The sequence below is a fragment of the Rattus norvegicus genome, chromosome 11, assembly GCF_021556685.1.
Source record: "Rattus norvegicus strain SHRSP/BbbUtx chromosome 11, alternate assembly SHRSP_T2T, whole genome shotgun sequence".
In the NCBI taxonomy this organism is placed as follows: domain Eukaryota; kingdom Metazoa; phylum Chordata; class Mammalia; order Rodentia; family Muridae; genus Rattus; species Rattus norvegicus.
In genome coordinates this window covers 92,871,724-92,892,691 of record NC_141544.1, presented here as the reverse complement: position 1 = coordinate 92,892,691, position 20,968 = coordinate 92,871,724, and the positions used below count along the sequence as shown (strand labels likewise).

General features: G+C 44.2%; 1 protein-coding gene across 2 annotated transcripts in view; it reads left to right on the top strand.

Annotated features, from left to right (window-relative positions):
* Nucleotides 1-20,968, top strand: part of Map3k13 (mitogen-activated protein kinase kinase kinase 13) — a 144,395-nt gene that overhangs the window by 8,150 nt on the left and 115,277 nt on the right. Inside the window, 2 exon segments of one of the 2 annotated variants that reach the window (NR_201319.1) lie at nt 398-580; nt 7,795-8,988. The gene's annotated coding sequence lies outside the window, so the exon portion shown is untranslated. 2 annotated transcript variants of the gene reach the window in all.

Below are 20,968 nucleotides of genomic sequence, written 5' to 3'. Positions count from 1 at the left end.
TAGGGTTAGAGATTTGCTGTCACACGATGTCAGATGACTTCAGGCCTCCATGCACTCAGCAGGCACTTTACCGTTTCCTCCATCTTCCCAGACTCGACAGTTGTGTTTGTTTTTAAAGATTTATGTGCATATATGGGTACATCTGCACACCAGAAAACAGCATCAAACAGCCATGTGGGTGTTGGGAATCGACTCAGGACCTTTGGAAGAGCAGTGAGTACTCTTAACCGTTGAGCCATCTCCCCAGCCCCTGACTCAGCGCGTTTTTAAAGTGTGAAGTTTTCTTGGGAACAAAGCAAGCAGACAAAGTAAAAAAAAAAAAAAAAAAAAAAAAAAAATTAAAAAAAGGGAATTACAGTGTAGTCAGTAAATCATCGCACTTAAAAATCTTTTTCAGAGAATGGAGAGGTGGCCCAGGGGCTAAGCAGTACTAGCTGCTCACTTATGAGGACCAGAGCCCAGCACCTGTGTAACAAGCCCTACAGCTGGCAGACAGCTGGCAGACAGCTGGCAGTGTGGCTCCAGCTCCAAGAGATCTGATGCCCTGTACTCCTGGAGGTGCGCATTTGCTGACGCACAGGTGAATGCCCACACCTGTGCACACCTGCACACACAGGTGTGCATACCCATACACATGTGCACAGTCCCACACACAAATAAATACATTCATGGATTAAATTAATTCTTCTAAAAAGCCCACTCCAGAAAGATGTAAGAAGGGACAGACCAGATGCCCTTCTGTTCTCCAGAGGGATATAGTCCATGTGTAGTTATCAGTTTAACTGCTAGAATTTCAGATGTAACTTCCCTTCAGTTACATTGTACGAGCTTACAATGTATTTGATATATGCTTTCCGTTTGGGACTTGAAAATTATTGTTATTTTCCTCCTCATTTGCATATGTATGTGTGCATATATATGAACGGATGTACCTACGTGTACACACACACACACACACACACACACACACACACACACACCCTTTCCCCCAGCTAGGTGTGGTGGTGCATGCCTCTTGTTGTAGCCATTAGTAGGTTAAGACAGGAGGGTCAGAGTTTGAGGCCAGCCTGGACATATCAGAGACCCGCACAAAAAGTCTTCAAATCCCAATCTCTTCCTCCCCTACAAATTCAATTTGATTTTGTACCTTCTTTTCTAACGAGCATTTTTACTTTGCTCTTGGAGATTGAAGTTTTAGAAGCATCTCATACCTTGGCTGTCAATCACAGATATAAGAAAGTATCATTACATCATCACATCTTAGTTCTGTGGGACTTCGATTCTGTGGCAGTCTGGAGTGGATAAGAACCAGCAAGGTGAAGCCAGCAAATACGTGTGTGCTAGATATTTCTAAGACCATTTTTAAAATTTTCTCATTTTGTTCTTTTAGTGTGATATCTTGTGATCTGACTAATTGTTTTCCCTCTACAAACTTTTAGGCTTGCTAGTAGATTTTTTTTTTTTTTTTTTGTTCTGTTTTTAAGCACCGAGTACCAAGATTTTGAAGATCATGGCCCATCCTATGCAGTCAAGAGTTGAGTGTGGCTGACTTCGAATGTAAAGACTCTTCAGAAGCTTCATGTGTCCTGCACATTGAAGCCTGCATTAAACCCTCTCACATAAGTAATGCTCAAAGGGGCTGAAGCCCATTAATACAGTCATTTGTCTCTCTCTTCTGCTTCAGTTTTTTTTTTTTAATTTTTTTATTTACTCATTTATTTATTTATTTATTTTTTTGTTCTTTTTTTTCGGAGCTGGGGACCGAACCCAGGGCCTTGCGCTTCCTAGGCAAGCGCTCTACCACTGAGCTAAATCCCCAACCCTCTGCTTCAGTTTTTTAACCATCAGGGTCCTTAATGCTTCTTATATTACTACAGGCAAGAACCACAGAAATGGTGCTCTCCAGAAAGTACTGTGTTTTGTGGCCACAAGCCTTTGTTAGTGGAGAGGCATGGACTGGTATGGGCATCTTCACTTGAGTCTTTTGTTACAGTGTACTGAAAATTCCATTCAGTAATGTGAAAGTGAGGATTAAATATCTAAAAACACAATATTAGAGAAGTATGTGCTTAACACGTGAAAAGCCACAGGTCCAGTCCGCTGCACTGTGTGTGGGTGTGTAGAGTGTGTGTAGACACACTAGAAGTGACTCAGAAGCTGTGGTCTTGAGACAGGAGCTCTAAGAGTTAATGGCCCACCGCTGCCTCTTACGAGCTAAGTGTGGGAAAGTCAGGTCTTCTCTCTCTCTCTTTTTTTTTAAAGATTTATTTATTTCATGTATATGAGTACACTGTCGCTGTCTTCAGACACACCAGAAGAGAGCATTACAGATGGTTGTGAGCCATCATGTGGCTGCTGGGAATTGAACTCAGGGCCTCTGGAAGAGCAGTCAGTGCTCTTAACCGCTGAGCCATCTCTCCAGCCCAAGGTCTTCACTGAGGTCTTCACTTCTCCAGGTCTTCTCTCTGAGTCTTCACTGCACCGACCAACAGCTGTTTAAATGAAAGAATGCAGGGGTAGTCCTGGTGTGTCTGCTTGTAAGAGTAAACATTGTTTCTACTTTAAATGTAGCAATGTTTTCAGTTGCTGATTAAGTCAGATTTCTTTTTCTTGTCTGTCACAATTTTCAAAGTGTAATTTTAGCTCTAGTACCTTTCTGCACATTTTAATTTCCTGGAGACTTGTCATTTCATTCCCCTTCACACCTGTAAGTAAGGAATTAATACTAGTATCACGGACATTTGGTTTACTTGAAATAATTTGTGTTTCATTAAAAAAGAGAGAGTGCTGTTGTTTATCCTGATCTTAGAACATTTAACGATTGTTCAACTTCACCTTACTAGAAAAATTATGTTAAATGTTCAACTTTAAGAATTTTATTTTACTTTGACGTGTGTATATTTGTGTGAGTGTGTGTATGAGTATATTTACAAAAGGGTGTTGTGAGTGAGCCTGTGTGAAGTGATTGTACCTGAGTATATGTGTGAGTGTGTGTATAGGAGCATGTGTGAGCACGTTAGCACTCAAGTGTCTGTGTGAGTGAGTGAATGAGTGTGTGTGTGTATGTGAGTGTGTCTGGGTGTGTGTTGTGTGTTTATGAGCATGTGTATGGTAAATGTGTGTTTGTGGTGAATGTGTGTGTATGGTGAACATGTGTGTGTGTGTGTATGGTGAATGTGTGTGTGTGTATGGTGTGTGTGTGTATGGTGTGTGTGTGTGAGTGTGAATATGTGTGTGTGGTGAATGTGTGTGTGTGTGTGGTGAATGTGTGTGTGTTTGTGAGTGTGGTGAATATGTGTGTGTGTGTGTGTGTGTCTGTCTGTCTGTCTGTCTGTTTGTGGTGTCACTCCTCATGTACCGTCCATCTTTTTTGTTTGTTTGACATAGGGACTCATTGGTCTGAAACTGGCCAGTGGCCAAGTAGACCAGGCGGGCTGGCCAGTGAGCCTCAGCATCCACCTGTTTCTACCGGCCCAGCTCTGAGATTATAAACCTGCACCCAGATGTCAGAGTATCATTCTTGCAAAACACGTTACTGAGTGAGCTAACTCCTTAGCTCCCTGTGGTTTTTGCTTGTTTGTCTGTTTGTTTTTTGGTTTTTGTTTTAATCTTTCTGGACTCAGGGGTTTGGTGTTCTCTAAAGGAGAAAAATGCCAGTTTTCTTTCTTCTCTGAGTAACTGAATTCAACTTTAGGTTAATGATTTAAGATGAATGTCACCGTAGTTAGCTTGCTCAGTTGTTTCCCATAAAACAGACATTCGCTTCTTTGAGGACATCATTGGTTACCGGTAGGTGATGCTCCTGGACAGGAGGGAGTGCTTTCTTCCAGAGGGTATATATTCTGATTCACAGTGAGGAAATGTTTGCTTATTTTAGTGTGTATGTGTGTGTGGTATTCGTGCGTGTGCGTGTATGCGGCCCAGCTTTATGTGGGTGTTGGAGATCTGAACTCAGATCCTTGCACTTACATATCAGTCATTGTACGGAACCATCTCTGCACCTTGTTTCTTTACTGCACTGAAATACTTGGTGCCTTGGAATTGTTTAAATTTAACAAAGGCTATACAAAGTGTATTCTCCTTATACCAATGACATAAATGCATACAACCCCGATGATGTATAATGTGACAGGAGCCACTTGTTTCTTAGTCATGACCAAGCTGCTGGCATCAGTGGAGACAAAACAAATTTGAGCTTTGGGCCTGTCAGAAATAAGACAGCTGGCATCTGATGTAGAAGCTTGTTCCTGTCTGTGACTGACTTTCCTTGTTCCTCGACCCCTCCCCTGAACCAGGACTCATAGCTACCTATGAAAACGCCGCAAAGACGCCAGCTGTCTATCATGGCTGGCCTTGCTTGGTCTGTGTGCTTGCCCTTAAGAATCTGGTGTCTGCCACCAGCCTTTCTTTTCTACCTTCTTTTTCTTTTTTTTTTTTAAACATTTATTTATTTATTATGTATACGTCATACAGCTTTCTGTCTGCATGTATGCCTGCAGGCCAGAAGAGGGCACCAGACCTGATTACAGATGGTTGTGAGCCACCATGTGATTGCTGGGAACTGAACTCAGGACCTCTGGAAGAGCAGACAGTGCTCTTAACCACTGAGTGAGCCATCTCTCCTGCCCTCTTTTCTCCCTTCTTAATGCCTTTAAACTGCTCTTTCAGGTCTGCCGCGCACCCTTACTCTGCTGTTGTATTTCCTCGACCTCTGTAAAAGCCTCTCGATTGATTTCCTGTATGTACTCTTCCTACCCTTCTCTCATCTCACTGCATTTAGAGGAATCTTCCTTTTGGTCCTCTGATCCTTTTGATATTGTATTGTCTCAGTCCATTAAGCAACAGCAGCAGTGTTCCCTGTACTGTTTTTTTCCCCTTGAGTCTCTGCTGGTTTCAGGGAGAAATGACCTTCCTAGGCTCAAGCTTTGAACACTTGGTCCCCTGTTGGCACTGTTTGGGGCGCACAGCCTTGCAGGAGGAAGTAAGTCCCTGGGGGAAGCATTTGAGAGCTAAGGCTCCACTTTACTTCAGGTCTGCTCTCTGCTGCGGATTGGTGGTTGGGATGCGAGCTTTTGTTTTCCTGCCTCTGCTGCCCTTTGGAAATATGAGCCCAAACTCACTCTTTCTTTTCTAAGTTGCTTTCGGTCCTGGTGTTTTGTCACAGCAATAGAAAAGTACCTAATACAGCATCCTAACTGTTAATGGAAGTCATTCTACCAATCTTCCTCCAAATATTTTTTCTGTTTTGTTTTTGTTTTTCAAGATAGGGTTTCAAGTCTTGGCTGCCCTGGAACTCACTCTGTAGACCAGGCCGGCCTTGAAATCAGAGAGATCCACCTACCTCTGCGACCTAAGCACTGGGGTCAAAGACGTGTGATACTGCCCACCCCTGGCAAATATTATTTCTTAAAAGAAGCCTCTTCCCACGTTCAGATGAGATGTCTCCCTGTCTGTCATTGTTTACCCAGTGGTCCCCCACCCCCACCCCACCCCGTGCAGAGCCCCATTTGCTTACCTACTTTTGTGTTAATTGTACCTACACAGCTGACTGGTCACGATGGCGCCAAAGTACTACTATGTGCCCAAGGCTATAGTATACTATGTACTATACCAAGAAGGAAGAAGATATCCAGGAAGCTTTTGTTAACCAGTTCTTCTTGCTTCTACTAACTGTCATCTAGTTACTTAATCTGTATATAAACCTTATAATGTTTATCAGGGCTTTATCTGATTGGTCACCACTGTCCCTTAGGTTTTTTGTAGTTCATTTTCTTTCTTTTTATTTTATCTTATTTTTATTTATATGAGTACTCTGTAGCTGTCTTCAGACTCACCAGAAGAGGGCATCAGATCCCGTTATAGTTGGTTGTGAGCCATGTGGTTCTGGGAATTGAACTCAGGACCTCTGAAAGCTCTTAACCGCTGAGCCATCTCTCCAGCCCCGTAGTTTGTTTTCTAACCGACTACTTGAGATGGCTAATGTTGATAGTCAACTTGATACATCTAGAACCTCCTAGGAAACCTGTCAGGGACCATCTTGATGAGCTTATTTGAGGTAGGGAACACCCCTACCCACCACCCCCGCACCCCGTGGGTGTCTCCATCCTGGACTTCATGAAAGAAGGAAGCAGGCAGAGAGCCAGCATTCATCATCCTGTTGCTCCTGACTGTGGACACAGTGTGACCAGCCGCTTTAAGCTCCTGATACTGTGACTACCTTGGCACAGTGGGCTGCACTCTGAAACTGGGAGCCAAAATAAACTCCTTCCTTAAGTTGCCTTTATTTATCACAGCAGTAGGAATAGTAACTAAGAAAATTGGCAGCAAGAAGGGAGGCCTTTAATGGATAAATTTGAACGTACTGCTCATAGGCCTTTGAAACTAGTTTTCGGGAAGAATCAGGGAGGAGTTAGAACATCAGACAAGAAAAACCCTTGCATATTTTAGGCAGAAGGTATTGGATCATTATTTTGGGAACTTGGGAGAAAAAGGAGAAAAATGTAGACAGTGAAGTCATGAGGTTTCAGAGGAGAAAAAAGGATTTGGTCATGACCTGGGCAGGGGCAGTTCATGTGACCTTTCAGCCAAGACTCTGGCTTCATGGTGCCAGCTGACAGCTTAGTCGAGTAGAATTTAAAGGGAATACACTAGTTTGTTTGGCAGAGAAAAATCTCAAGATAGGGTAGCAATCAGGCTGGTGCTGGGCAAACAGTTGTAGTTGTGAAAGAGGTCTTCACTGAAGAGAAGCCCGTGTTGCACTGGACAATAGAAAAGGCCTGAAGGCAAATCTTACCCAACAGACTCCTTTTTATCAGATACAGACTCAGTCAAAGGAAGAAAGTCTGAACTGAATGGGGTCTTGATTCCTTGGAAGCAGTGCCTAGAAGAGCTCTCCAGGGTCCCCACAAAGACACTGGTGTAGCCGTGGTCCAGGGAACCAGGGATGTCTTGAGTTACAGAACTTGGCACTGTTGTCTGCTAGGTGCTAGTTTTAAAGTCAGTGAAATATGCAAGATTGAAGAGGTGGTGGGTTTTTGTTCCACGTTTTAAGAGAGGCCAGGCACTGTGGTAATGTCAGTGTCCCCACAGGAGGCCTGAGAGGCTATCGCATGAGGCTGTGGATGTGAAGTCAAGTTCTAATGTTGATGTCAGACCTGTGGGACATCTGACAGGGAAAGCTGTATCCATGGAGTGAAGCTGACTCAAAGGAGAAGTCTGTGTGCCTAAGCTGCATGTCTGGAAGGATGGGGCTGTGTTGTTGTAAAAATATAAAAAATAAAAAGTAAGGTTGTCTTTTATCCCCCACTAGGTCCAACACCGTGGTGCCCCAAGATATCTGCTGGATAACTTAATTCTCAGTCCGCAAAGCCTCTCACCCGCTTTGCTCCATCCCATATCACACTGCAGAAGGCCTCTCTCTGAGCCTGGCAGCAATCTCTCTACTCATCTAGTTCCCAAGGCAGGTTTCCATGCCAGAAACACATCCCAACTCTGTGGTGGCCCAGCCCAGCCGCCCCACACTCCACCCTTCCTTCTTGTCCAATGACAGGCCTCCTTCTATCTTCTACCTGCCTCACCTGTGATGTCATCCCACAGGGCTGCTAATCCCTTTCCAACCCAGAAGATCCTATGACCCTGTGCCAGACTTGGTGCTGCAAGCTTGGTGTGTGGGTTTCAGTCTTCCTTTTGGTTTGGTTTTTCATTGCTAGGCCTCTGTTCCTCCCTTTTGCAGTAGGAATGGTTGCTCACGTCACTTTATTTTGGAACTGTGTAACTTGTTTTTTTATTTTCTAGGCATTCTCAGTTAAGAGATTACCTCAAATCCGAAGTAAGACCTTGGACTTTTGAACAGTGTTGGAATTGTTGAAGAATATGGGGACTTTTGAAGTTGTGCTGGACAAATGTTTGCATGATAAAATGGCAGCTGGCAGGGAAACTCAAAGAGTTCAATCCCCAAAGCCAAAATGTGGAAGGAGAGAGCTTATTCCTGCAACTTGTCTTCTGACTTCTATAGCATGCACATGTGTCAGGGCACATGCATGAGTACACACACACACTCTCTCTCTCTCTCTCTCTCTCTGTCACACACACACACACACACACACACACACACAAGTAGATGTAATAAAAAATTTAACAGATGGTCATGAAATTCTGGAAAGAAGGGTTGAAAGTTCATGGCTTCAAATTGTTGTGTTTGGATGTCAAGTTGTAAAGGATGGAGTTGTGGTTAGTGTTGATTGTTAACTTCATAGCATCTAGAAACAAGCTTCTGGGATCCCCTGTCAGGGATCATCTTGATATACAGATTGGAGGTGGAGAGAGACCTCTGTGGGCGTCTCCATTCCATAGGCTTGCATCCTGGACTTCATGAAAGAAGGAAGCAGGCAAAGAGCCAGCATTCATCATCCTGTTCTTCCTGGCTGTGGACGAAGTGTGACCAGCTGCTTCAAGCTCCTGCTGCCTTGACCACTTTGGCACAGTGGGCTGCACTCTGGAACTGGGAGCCAAAATAAACTCCTTCCTTACGTTGCTTTTACCAGGGTGTTTATCATAGCAACAGGTTAGGCAAGGAGGACACTGGCCCAGGCACACTTTTCTCTAGAAATGCCAGAGATTTCTTCTGGAGCTTTAGGGCCTCTGTGTGTGAGATTCCTTACACGTAAAGTGCTCTGCTCTCACATGACTGTGTATCAACTACTCATCTTCTGTTACTTCGGTCTGTGAGTGGGGCTCTCTCCAACCATCTTACTTTAGTTGCATGGCATATCTATCCCTACCTCTGCTCTGCTCTCCATGCGTTCCTCTCAGAGTGACATACTCTTCACTAGTATTTCCCCAGGACTGAACGGTGAACCAGAGACACTCAAAACATGTTTAGTAAATGTGTGTCTTTAACCCGTACTAAGAGGTATGTATAGATTCGTGACCCAAACTGAGGTTTTTGTATCTAAAAATTACTTTAAAGAATAAAGAATGAGTTAACTCATACTATGCTTTGTTCTGTAACATACTTGAAATAGCTATAGTACTATATATACCATACTGCACTATAGTAACTATAGTGCCGGGAAGACATATGCTATATATATACCATCCTATACTACAGTAGCTATAGTGCCAGGAAGATATGCAGAGAAGGAAACAAAGAGTGTAGTCGTCCTTTTAAACTGGGAAGTGTTTATAGGCAGAAGGTCCTGGACAGTGGCACCAGGCAGGTTGTACATTGGTGTCATTGAAAGTTACCTTGCTCAGTTGTAACTGCACTGGAATTGTGAGTCTTGTTCTGTGGGACAGGGCATAGTAATTTGAGTCTGGAACTATGAAAAACTATTTGCCTAGAAAGACACTTGAAATTGCTGTTCTAGAAAAAGCTGTGTTAAATTCCCAAGGGCCTGTTCCTTGTCACAGCTGCACTCAGAGCTGGCAGCTGGTGATGATGCTAATGCCTAAACATTCCCAGAGTTGATGCAAACTTGGTGACTGGATATCTTTGAAAGTCATTTGTCAAAGATATGAGCCAGCATGTGGCTCACTCTAGGTCCTCCTGTTCCAGCCACGAGGAAGACAAGAGTCCAGGAGGCCTGCCTGCCTTTCAGGGGGATCATTGGCAACTCATGTAGGTTCTTACACATTAGGAAGCAAACAGGGAAGGAGGATGAGAGAAAGGATTGTTCAAACTCAGATCATTCTTGTGAGCGTAGAGTTCCACAGGCAGTCACATGTGCAGCACACGTCTGTGTGCTCGTGGTACGTGCACTTTCCCAGTACTCCTTTGTCTTTTTGTGATAAGGGTGGGAGCCAGAGATAGTGAGGGACAAAGAGACGGACTGCAGAGCATATTTCCTAGACCGAGCTGGTGTTTCTAGGAAAAGATGATCCTGTTTACCTTGAGTAGTGTTAATAGTACAATGTGTTGTGATGTTTTCTTTTTAACCTCGTACTTTGCTGTCTTTGACATGGAGATAATAGAACCTTTTGAAGTGAACTTTTCTGTACTGCATCATTCTTTCAGAATTAAAAGAGGAGGACTAAGAACAGGGTAATTCGAAGAAATACAGAAATGTCCACAACCCAAGGCTATACCCCATTTCAGGGAACAGATATAAGGAAATGAGATGCGAGAATCACAGAATTATTAAATCATTAAAATGAACAACACACATAAGGAAACTTGGTCAGAACCAAAACCAGCATGGTATGTTGCCAGTAGGATGTAGATGTCTTTAAAAGGCATGAGCTGAGATTATCTAACTATTTGACAACTTTCTATTCAGTTTTTCAGGAGATGAAATCTTACCACTTTGGCATTTGATGACTAATAAGAAAACCTGAGGACAGGCAGATGTGTCGTTATGGCAATGACACAAAGAATATCATATATTCTAGCATAAATAATGTAGAGCAGATCTTATTTCCAGTAAAAGCTTTGAAGTAGCAGAAAGAAAATACCCTGCAGCAAATTTGCTGACATAAGTTTTGACATATAGTAAGGACAAGAATGCGCCAAAGCTTTTACCTCAGTGTTAGAATGATGCTAACTCAGAACAGCCAGCAGAGTAAAAGGATGCGAGCCTAGAACAGCTCCGTGCGATAGGATGCTAGCCTAGAACACCTCCGTTCAATAGGATGCTAGCCTAGAACAGCTCCGTGCGATCGCAGGCTAGCCTAGAACAGCTCTGTAATGATGATGTAACTTTGCAAAATGCTGCATTCTTCATTTTTCTTCTCTCTCTCTCTCTGTGAGTGTGTGTGAAAATTATATTAGGTTTCCCCAAACAAGTATAGGTAAAACTTCCTTTTTGCTCAATCTATTCATAACCTTTAGACAAATATTTTAAGAAATGTTCTAGTGTAGAGCCTTTAAGATGGGTCAACAGGTAAAGGTCCTTGCTGCCAAATCTATCCGGAGTCTGATACCTGGGACCCACACAGGGAGGGCATCAACTCCTGCAAATTGTCCTCTGACCTCCACATGCGTTCCATGGCATGTTCTCACATACAAAATACATACATGTTAAAATGTTCTAGATAAAAGATAAATATATATATTTGTGTGTATATATATGACGGCTGACCAATGTATTTGATATACTCTAAAACCAGGTGATACATTTTTGCCCAATATCAATTCTTAATGAATATAGATCCTAAAATATTAAAACTGTTTCAGGTTTGATAAACTTGTACTAAGTTGAGTACGTGACCGTTAAGTGATGTGTACAGACCTGACCTGTCAGCCATTGCCCTTCTGAGTGGCTGTCAGGATCTCAGCTTTGGGTTCTCTTCTATCTGTTCAGTCAAGTGTGCCTCTTCTGAATTCCTTGACTTCTGTTTGCTGGGGTGCCCTAGAATTCAATCCTTGGGTGTTCTTGTTCTCTCTTTGTCTTTCTTTCTCCATCTCTCAGAAATCTGTAATCCTTTCTCTTTGATTTCATGGCTCTATAATTCTGACTTTCAGCCTTGTCTTCAGCCTGCACTTCTCTACACCCTAGGCTCGAGCATACATAGCAGACACTAGTATGAACAGTCAGAGGAGAAAGGTGAGACTGAACGCGGCTGAAGGATGTTTCTAGGAAAAGGCAGTGACTGATGAGGTCAGTTCTGTACACCCCCTGTCTAATGTGTATCTCAGACTTTTAATGCACTCAGATCTTTGTTCCTATCAAAATTCTCTTCAGTTTCCCAGCTCATTAACACACAAGTCTGGACTTTCCAGTCCTCAAGCTTGGAGTTACCCTTACAGTCTGATGCTTTAGATTGTCCCCAGAGTCGTCTCCCTTGCAGTTGCCCACTAATGCTTCTTCCCTTGCTGTTTCAGCTCATAAAGCAACTGCGTGTCCTGAATGAAAGCCACACTGTCACTCCCTGGAATGGAGCCAGGGCTCCCTTTACCTCCCCAGCGTGGTGTCTTCTCTCTCCTGATCACGTCTTCTGCTACTGTGCCTGCTTTGTGTTTGGGGGGATTATTTGGTGCTGTTTCCTGTTCTTGGGGTGTCCTCCTCATTCCTCCTCATTCCTCTTTTAGGTCTTGACTCAAGTCACTTTCTTAGTGAGGTCTAGCTAGCCTGCTCTATAACCCCTTCCCTCCCTTCCCCACCTTGTATAGGCTTTGTCTAGGAAGGCTTCCTCTGCGTTTATCCCTGGAGGAAGGTTTGGTCTGCTTGCTCTCGTGCTTTTCAATTTATCTTTCCAGTGCCTTTGATCTATGTCTGTAGAGAAATCCACTGACAATGTTCAGGAGCTCTTGTGTGTGTGACTGGACTTCTCTTGACACAGGTTTTTCTTTGAGTTTTAACAGTGTAGTTATATTTCTTTGTGTGGACTTCTTTGGGCTTGTTACTCAGAACACTTTGACCCCGTTAAGCTTAGATATGTAGGGCCAGTGGAATAGCTCAGTGGGTAAAGGTTCCTGCTGCAGAGCCTCATAACCCAGTCAGGCCCCTCAACCTAGATAGTAGGAGAGCTATTTGTTAATATTTTCACATGTGTATCAAGACACATGCACACCTCTTCATGCAGTAAATAAAAAGGTAATGAGCATGTAGAGGCCTAGTTCCTTGACTCAGTCCTCAGGACGAGAGCGATGACTACTACCTTACGCTGTCGCTCTTACACTGCAACTCGTGTGTGTGTGTGTGTGTGTGTGTGTGTGTGTGTGTGTGTGTGTGTGTTGGGCATCTTGATGGTGTCTCAGTCCTTCGAGTGTCACTCTTCCTCCCATCCCTTCTACTTCATGAACCTAAATCATTTGTCCTCACGTTTGCTGAGTTATTTGATCAAATGTAATGTTGAAAAAATTCCTTTTCACTCTTTCTCTGAATTCTTCAACTTTGATGTATTCCTGGATTGTTTCATTGTTAGTTTTGTTTCGCACAAGGCCTTATTCTGTAGCCCAGGCTGGCTCCTTACTCATAGCAGTCCTGCCTGAGCTTGCCCACATGTTGAGTTTATACAAGGGAACCACCATGTCTGGGTAGGTTTCATTTCTGTGGTTCCTATGACATTCCCTCCCGTATTTCCAGTTAGACATACCAAGAGAAGAGAGTAGCAGCATCCTCTCCCAGTCATTTATGGACTAGATTCATACGGCGTGCACATTCATCCACCAGCCTAGATAGTTTTAGAACCTCTCAAGTATTTTTATGGGTGTGTGGTCTCTGGACTATGGGGTTATGTAATTTCCCAATTGGAGAACTTTTTCAGGAACTTGTAAGGGCTTCTTGCGCCCTCTGGTGTCTAATTTTGGAACTGCATGCTCCAGTCTGCGCTCCCACACTTCCCAGGCATCCGGAAATCCCACCTCCTTGGTAGAAAATAGTTGCTCAAAACTCCTGAAAAGACAGGGAGTCAGATATACTTTCTTCTTCTCCCTCCCCACCACAGGGAAGAAACTATGTGTTTTGCATTTCCAGCCACACTGAAGTGTACACTTGGCTCTGTGGCACCAAACGTGCAGTCCCAGCAGAAGTGAGCCTTCAGATGTGTCACACTATGAATTAGGTATGACTCAGTCGAGCATAGCGAGGCTGGCCCAGTAAAAGGGCACGTATCAGGAGAAATAAAGTGCATTTTACATCTGTGAGAAAGTGGCTGTGGTTAGCTTTGAACTTGTGGCTGAGGTCAGATACAGCTGCCGGCTCCAGATTGCTCAACTGAGCAGCTGCAACTTGTCGCTGCCACAGGTCCCTCCTGGGATTCATCAGGCTTGCTAGAGTTCACAGGGAACCGGGGCATGCATCCCTGTGGGTGACTGACTGTAAAGGGAATTAGTGAGAAAACCGGCAAGGCACACGGGACGGGCGAGAGCAGTCTGCTCTCCAGAAATGGCCGTGGCCGAGCCGTCAGATGCTCCTTTGGGTTTTTATGAGAGCGTCACTACCCAGCTCTGACTAATTGCCATGTTGCTTTATTTAGCTTGAAGCCCCTGTGTTTTCCCCGTGTCCAATATTGCCTCTCAGTCTCTGTTGTGCTGGATTCTCATTGGGTTTCCTAAGGTTGCCAGCCATTGGCCAGCTCACTGACATAAAGTATGTTTACCACTTGAAGGCTTCAGGATTTTAGGAAACAATTACACATTTGTGTATTGGGTCCCAATAGAGGAGCTGATCCCTACACAGCAGCATTTGGTAATCTTTACTTAATGTGCCAGTGCTTCGAATTGTGAGAGTTTATGGTAGGACAGGGGCTGTGACTCAGTTGATAGCGTACCTGCAAGTGTGAGGAACCCATCCCTGGTGCTTCCTGCATTCGGAGTGGTGAAGTACACTATCATCCTGGCACTTGAGAGGCAGACAAGGGCATTACCACCTTCAGAGGGAGTTCAAGCCCAGGCTAGACCCTGTGAGACCCTGCCTCAGAACAAAGGGCTAGAGAGACGCTGGCTTAAGTACTCTCTGCTCTTGCACACGGTCTAGGTTTGGGTCCCAGGACCCACATGGGACTCAATCATTCTTCTCTCTAGCTCCTGGATCTGATGCCTAGGGTGTGTCTGCATAGGCCCCGTTTGCACATGTGCACATGTCTTAGGGTTCTACCGCTGTGAGGAGACACCATGCCACAGCAGCTCTTCTAAAGGAAAACAGTCAGCTGGGGACTTAGAGTTCAGAGGTTCAGTCTGTTACCGTGGCATGCAGATAGTCACGGTGCTGAAGTGATTCAGGAAACAGGAACAGACTGACACTGGGCCTGGCTTGAGCATTTGAATCCTCACAGCCCGCCCCAGTGACACACTTCCTTCAGCAAGGCCACAATATCTAATGGTGCCACTCCCTATGGGCCTCTGGGGGTCCATTTCATTCAGACCATCACATTACATGCCAGAAAAAATGCTCAGACACATAAAAAATATGTTTAAATGAAAATATTCTTTAACAGTTAAACTATCTCTCTACCTCCTTTAAAAGTTTACAAAATTAAAGAACAATTATAAAACGTATGCTCTGTGTAATAGAAGATGTCAGCCACTATCGAGATAATAAAACGTTCTGTAGAAACTCAGACTGTGAAATGTTACTTTTTTTCCCCCCTGAAAACAGTGTTTGAAAGAAAAGTTGCTGGGCTACAGTTCGGTGCAATGTTTACTGTGTTTTCAACCTCTGAAACTGAGAGGAGAAATGCCTGGGGTGGGACTGGAAGTGTGGCCAGCCGGTGGATGTGGCCAGCCGGTGGGTGTGGCCAGCCGGTGGGTGTGGTTAGCCGGTGGGCGAGGGGGTTGGCCTCTGCACCTTCTGTGTTGAGTTTCACCTCATGATTGGCTCACACTGCCAAGAACGGGTTTCATGACCACCTCACCTTACAGTGTCTTTTCTACAAAGAGATGTTTTAGGAGTTCTCAAAATCAATGAAGGCTTCATATTATCTAGGTCTTTAGGAGGTTACTCTGAAGTAACAGGAAGCAGATATGGACTCAAATTCTCACTTCAGAATGGTGTATGCTGTATTTGAATACGGGCCTGTTAGTGATAGGTGGAAGCCGCACATTTGAGTGTATTGACACCATAAGTACATACTGTGAAATATAATGACATTTAATACTTTGTTAAGTGGCCTGGGAGAGGAAAAGCTTCTCGTTTTGTGTAAAGCTTATTGATTCATTCTTACCCGTCAGGTTCAAGGTGCAGGGACAGATACCACTTGGCATTCCGTTCTGATGTGTCATGTGAGTGTAGTTTCTGTTTGGAAGTCCAGTAGACACTCCCAGCTGACAGGGGAATTCCAGCAAGGTCATTCAACCTTTGAACTTTAAAGGAGAACACAATTGGGAAAAGCTGCCTCTGTGTAAACATTAACCCATCTGGTTTTAAGTGGCTCCTTTTATCCTGTTGGTTTTAATATAAAAGGGAGACCTGGAATTTTATTTCTTTTATACTTTGATTAAAAGTAAGTTTAAGGAACTTGGAAACATATTCTTTCATGATTTATTATTTTTTAGTACTTACAAAAAAAGCCGCTCTCCCCAGCTAGCCTTAAAATAGAGCGTGAGGGCACGCGTGTGTGCGCTTGTAGACACACACACACACACACACACACACACACACACACACACACACATACTCTGCGGGCACGTGGCAGTCAGAGGACAGCTTGCTGCAGTCCGTCCACTTCTAGCTTGTAGGGTCTGGAGCGAGAATTCTGACTGCAGGCTTCTGACTAGCACCCTTCATCCATTCCTGCTCTCATGAGCAGAAATTCTTAAAGTATTTCCAGTATGATTTTTTCAGTGCTTCTATCAGTCTAATTGTTCTTGAAATGTTCTAACCCTGCCCTAACTGACATTAGTAAACAGACTTTTTACCTAAGCAAACGATGCTGGGTGCCAATAATGGATTGCAGCAGTTCTCAACCTGTGGGTCCCAACTGCACAGGGCTGAATATCAGATGGTTACATCGCACTTCACAACAGCAGCAAAATTACAGTTAAGAAGTAGCAACAAAAATAATTTTATGGCAGGGGTCACCCCAGCACGAGGAACTGTATGAAAGGGTCGCAGCATTAGGAAGGCTGAGAGTGTCTGGGTTAGGGCGTTTGCGTCTGTAAATGCTTGCACACAGATGTAGGCAGTCAGTATCAGGGCAGGCGTTCATCCTCCAGCCCGAAGCTTTTCAACCCTGACTCTTTAACTCTGCAGTTAAAGTTTCTGTGTGGTGCTCGTTAAGTGGTAGGGTCTGGAGTTTTAGTTTCCAGGGTTCGGGGAGCTTTCAGACTTCAAAGTTGTGTGCGAGTCTGCTGTTGGCTGCGAGCCACACCCTGCGCTGAGTGACTCACTTAGGGAAGCTCCACGCTGTCTCTCAGGCTTCGTGTCGTTTTCACCTGTTGTTTCCTAGCCTCAAAAGGTAGTTCCAAATAGCGTACAAAACGATTAAGGGCTGCTGGCATGGTGGCATACAGGTTTAAACAGATTTAATCCCAGTACTTACAGGCAAAGGCAGGTGGGGTTTTGTGAGTTCAAGGTCAGCCTGGTCTGCCTAAAGAGTTTCAGGCCAGCCCGGGCTACACGGTGAGAACAAAACAAACAAAAAGGAGTTATCTTCCCTATTGCTTTTTGGTTTAGAAAAGCTGTGATCTGGACTATCCTTAGCATTTTCTTTCTGGTAAGCAGCAGTGATCTCTTTCGGGCTTACACTGCCATCAAGAACACTTGCTTCACCCAGTGGGCAGCCATGAGAAATGGCTACTTTGGCATAGTTTTTGATGGTGTCTTCTGGACTCTTGTGTTTATGTTTTACTACTCCAGTAACTTCTCCCGTGAAGGCTACAGCCCAGTGTCTGCTTGGTGAGAATGTTGCCTTGTACCCAGAAGCAGGGTGCTCACAATGATGCGGAAATGATTGGAGCAAAGTTCCCAGGCCAATAAATCTTTACTTATGAACATTTAATGGTAAAATAGTATTTCTTTTTGATCAGTTGAAAGTTGGGGACTAAAACTGCTCTCCCACTTCACTCCTGGACTCTTTGTCTTAGGTAAGTCGAGGGTTTAGTTGTGTCTGAGATCATTTGGAATCTGGTGACACATACAGCCATGACATGTATCTGGCACACAAGCACAGGTGTGTGCACATCACACACTCTTGCCTATATACTTGATCCAGAACTCTGTGCGCTGTGGTCGGAGTATCGATTAGATACTGACCTCCTTTCCGTGTGCAGCTAGGCCTCAGCCACAGCTGCAGAGGCTAAACAGTAGTGGTTATAGAAGCAGAGACATCGTGGCAGGTTAAAACTTTATTTTTTATTTTTCTCCCTTAATAATGAAATATATCTTGCCAGGTGAAGCCACAATTCAGAGTTATATTTAAAACTCTAGGTAGCCCAAGTTTTAAAAGCAGTCACAGATTTCAACATGGCTGCTCTGGCAAATGTTTCAGAAACTGAGCATATTGTCCAGGGAAGAGGAGAAGCTCCCTCCCCCACCCCCACCCACCACCTTTCCATCTCAATGCTTGTACTAGCCACGCCACGTGTAAATTTTGCAGTCTTCTCCCTGAGTTTATTTTCTCCCAAATAAAGCTGGTGTTACAGTAGTTTCAAGCACACATGCACGAGAAGCTGGACAGAGGGTGCTGTCCTTTCCTGAAAGCCTTTGTGTCGAAGTCCCTCTTGGCTCTGCTTTAGAGGACGTGGAGGTCATCTCGGGTGTCCTTGCACTGGGGTCTCACATCAAGGGTCTGGTGGTCTTTGAGTGTCTGTTCTCGGTCAGGGCCTCTCTGCTCCTTTGTGTTCTCATCCCACCCTGCAGCTCTTCCAAGCCCTTGGCCCACTTCCCCCTGCCTTCGTTGCCACCACGCTTGTCCCTGAATCGTTTGTGTCCCTTGACTCAGTGACCGCTTCTCGGTCCTATTTTCTCACCTAATTGTTTCCCCTTGTCTACACCCTTATCTTAGAGTAAGTCTGCCTAGAAGCCATTTGGATGTTCTAGTCAGGTCATTTACTGTACACGCTTGTGATCATCACAAGCTCGTCCTCATGTCCCCGGTGCAGTGCATAGTACTGACATGGGCTCTAACCAGTGGTTGTTAATTAATTAATGCTTTTATTACATGGATTTATTTATCGTGTACGTGTGTGAGGGTGCACATGTGCCACAGTATATTTATGGAGTCTGACAACTTGTGGGGGGTGGTGCTCTCCCTGTACCACATGGGATTGGGTGTCAAGCTTAGAGTGCCAGGCATGGCAGCAAGCCTCCATCCACAAAGCCGAAAGTCTCAGGAGCCTAAAGTCAGGCTCGCCCGCTCCTCTCTTGTCACTAACATGTTTGGGTTTTCTCTGCTATCGAAAGTATCCTGATTGATTTGTTTGAAATGTCCTGACTAGGTACTCGAGTGACCTTTGTTTTAAGGTAAGCCTTCAACCATCACCTCGTGGCTGACGCTCCCATGACTTTTCATCTCGCCTTTTGATTCTCACCTCTCCTTCTCTAAGCTCCTTCACCCCCACACCCCACAAGCCCATCCTGATTACTGTTTTTTAAAGATTTATTTACTTTAGTATATGTGAGTACACTGTCGCTGTCTTCAGACACACCAGAAGAGGGCATCAGATCCCCTTACAGATGGTTGTGAGCCACTGTGTGGTTGCTGGGATTTGAACTCAGGACCTCTGGAAGAGCAGTCAGTGCTCTTAACCACTGAGGCATTTCACCAGCCCCAAACAGGCTTTTTATTATTTGAGTTAATATTTTATCTTTTGACTAATTTTTTAGATTTATAGGAGTCGCAAAGACAGTACAAAAATTCCCACATAACATTCACCCAACTTCTCACATAAGAATCTTCTGTGAACATGTCTTATTGTCAAAATTAAGAAATGAATATGATTTTTATCTGAAATCTATACTTCATTTGTCTTTTCCAGTACTGTATTTTTCTGACACAATGCATAATCTAGGGTGTCATATTACACTTAGCATATTTTCAAATTGATATAAAAGCTTTGGTAAAAAGTTTCCAAAGCACAAAAGGGTACTGTGTGCTTTCCACCTCTGGAGCCTCTGTTATTCTAGAATCTGCCTTCCTGAGAGGTGTTTACAGGCATGCACACCCAAACACACCTCAGCCATGCCCATGTGCATGAATATGGGTACACACAATCACATTTAATACATTTCTCTACACATGTATAGTTTAAATTAGTATAGTTTGCTAATTCTCAGTGAGTAGCCCACAACTGCCTTGCTTTTATTCCATATCCCATCAGATAACAGCACTTACCAGTTCCCTCTGGTCCCCATCCTAATGCTGCGGTGGACATTCACAAACACACATAAGTGTTTGTTTACGTGGGAACATGTGGTTTTAGTCATTGCTTGATGAAAGCATCCATTGTGTTCGTCATTCATCCACTTGTTTTTCAGAGTGGTTTCCGTTATTTCCCCATAACTTCACAGCACTGTCTTATACAATATTTTGAATTTTACCATATTAAAGTTAAAATATGCATTAAAGTGATGTCATCTTTTTATTATGATTTCTCCTGAGCTGAATTGAGTGTGAAGAGGCCCCATGATCTTAGCAGCTCTTACAAAAGAAAGCATCCAATTGGGGCTGGCTTACAGTTTCGGAAATTTAGTCCATTATTATCATGTCAGGAAGCATGGCGGCACGCAGCAGACATGGTGCAGGAGAAGGAGCTGAGAGATCCACAGGCAGCAGGAAGAGAGAGGCAGTGAGCCTAGCTTCTGAAAACCTCACCACCCACCTCCAGTGACACACTCACTCCCACAAGGCTGCCCTCTTAATCCTTCTCAACAGTGCCCTCTCTGGTGGCCAAGCATCTAGATGTGTGAGCCTACAGTGCCACTCTCATTCAAACCCCCATGTCTGCGTGTGTTTGATGCCATCTCTCTTCTTGTCTCAACTGTAGCTAGACCAAAGCTCACAGAAGAGAGCAGAGTCAGACACTGAGTATCTCAGTCAGGGTTCCACTGCTGTGAAGAGACACCATGACCACAGCAACTCATAAAGGAAACATTTCATGAGGGCTGCCTTGTAGTCCATTATCGTCGTGGTGGGGAGCATGGCAGTGTGTGGGCGGTCATGGTGCTGGAGGAGCTGAGAGTTCTACAGCGTGGTCTGAAGGCAGCCAGGGGGAGACTCTCTTCAGCGGTGGGCAGAGCTTGAGCATAGGAAGCCCTAAAGCTGACCTACACCGTGACACACTTCTGCCAAACAGACCACACCTCTAATATCCCCATGGTCAAGCATTCAAACACATGAATCAATGGGGGCCAAATCTACTCAGACAACTAAACTGATGTTAAACCTTGTGTAGGCACAGACTCGGGAATCTACGAAGTTCTATAATGCATTGAGAAGCAAAAACAGTGTTTACTTCCAGGCCAAGGATATCTTTTTTATATCTTTGTATTTTTAATATTTTTCCTTTATCAGACACCTTAGAATATTCTATTCAGCCTTGAGTATTATACTCAAGGGAATATTTTGAAATTAAGTTGCCTATATTATT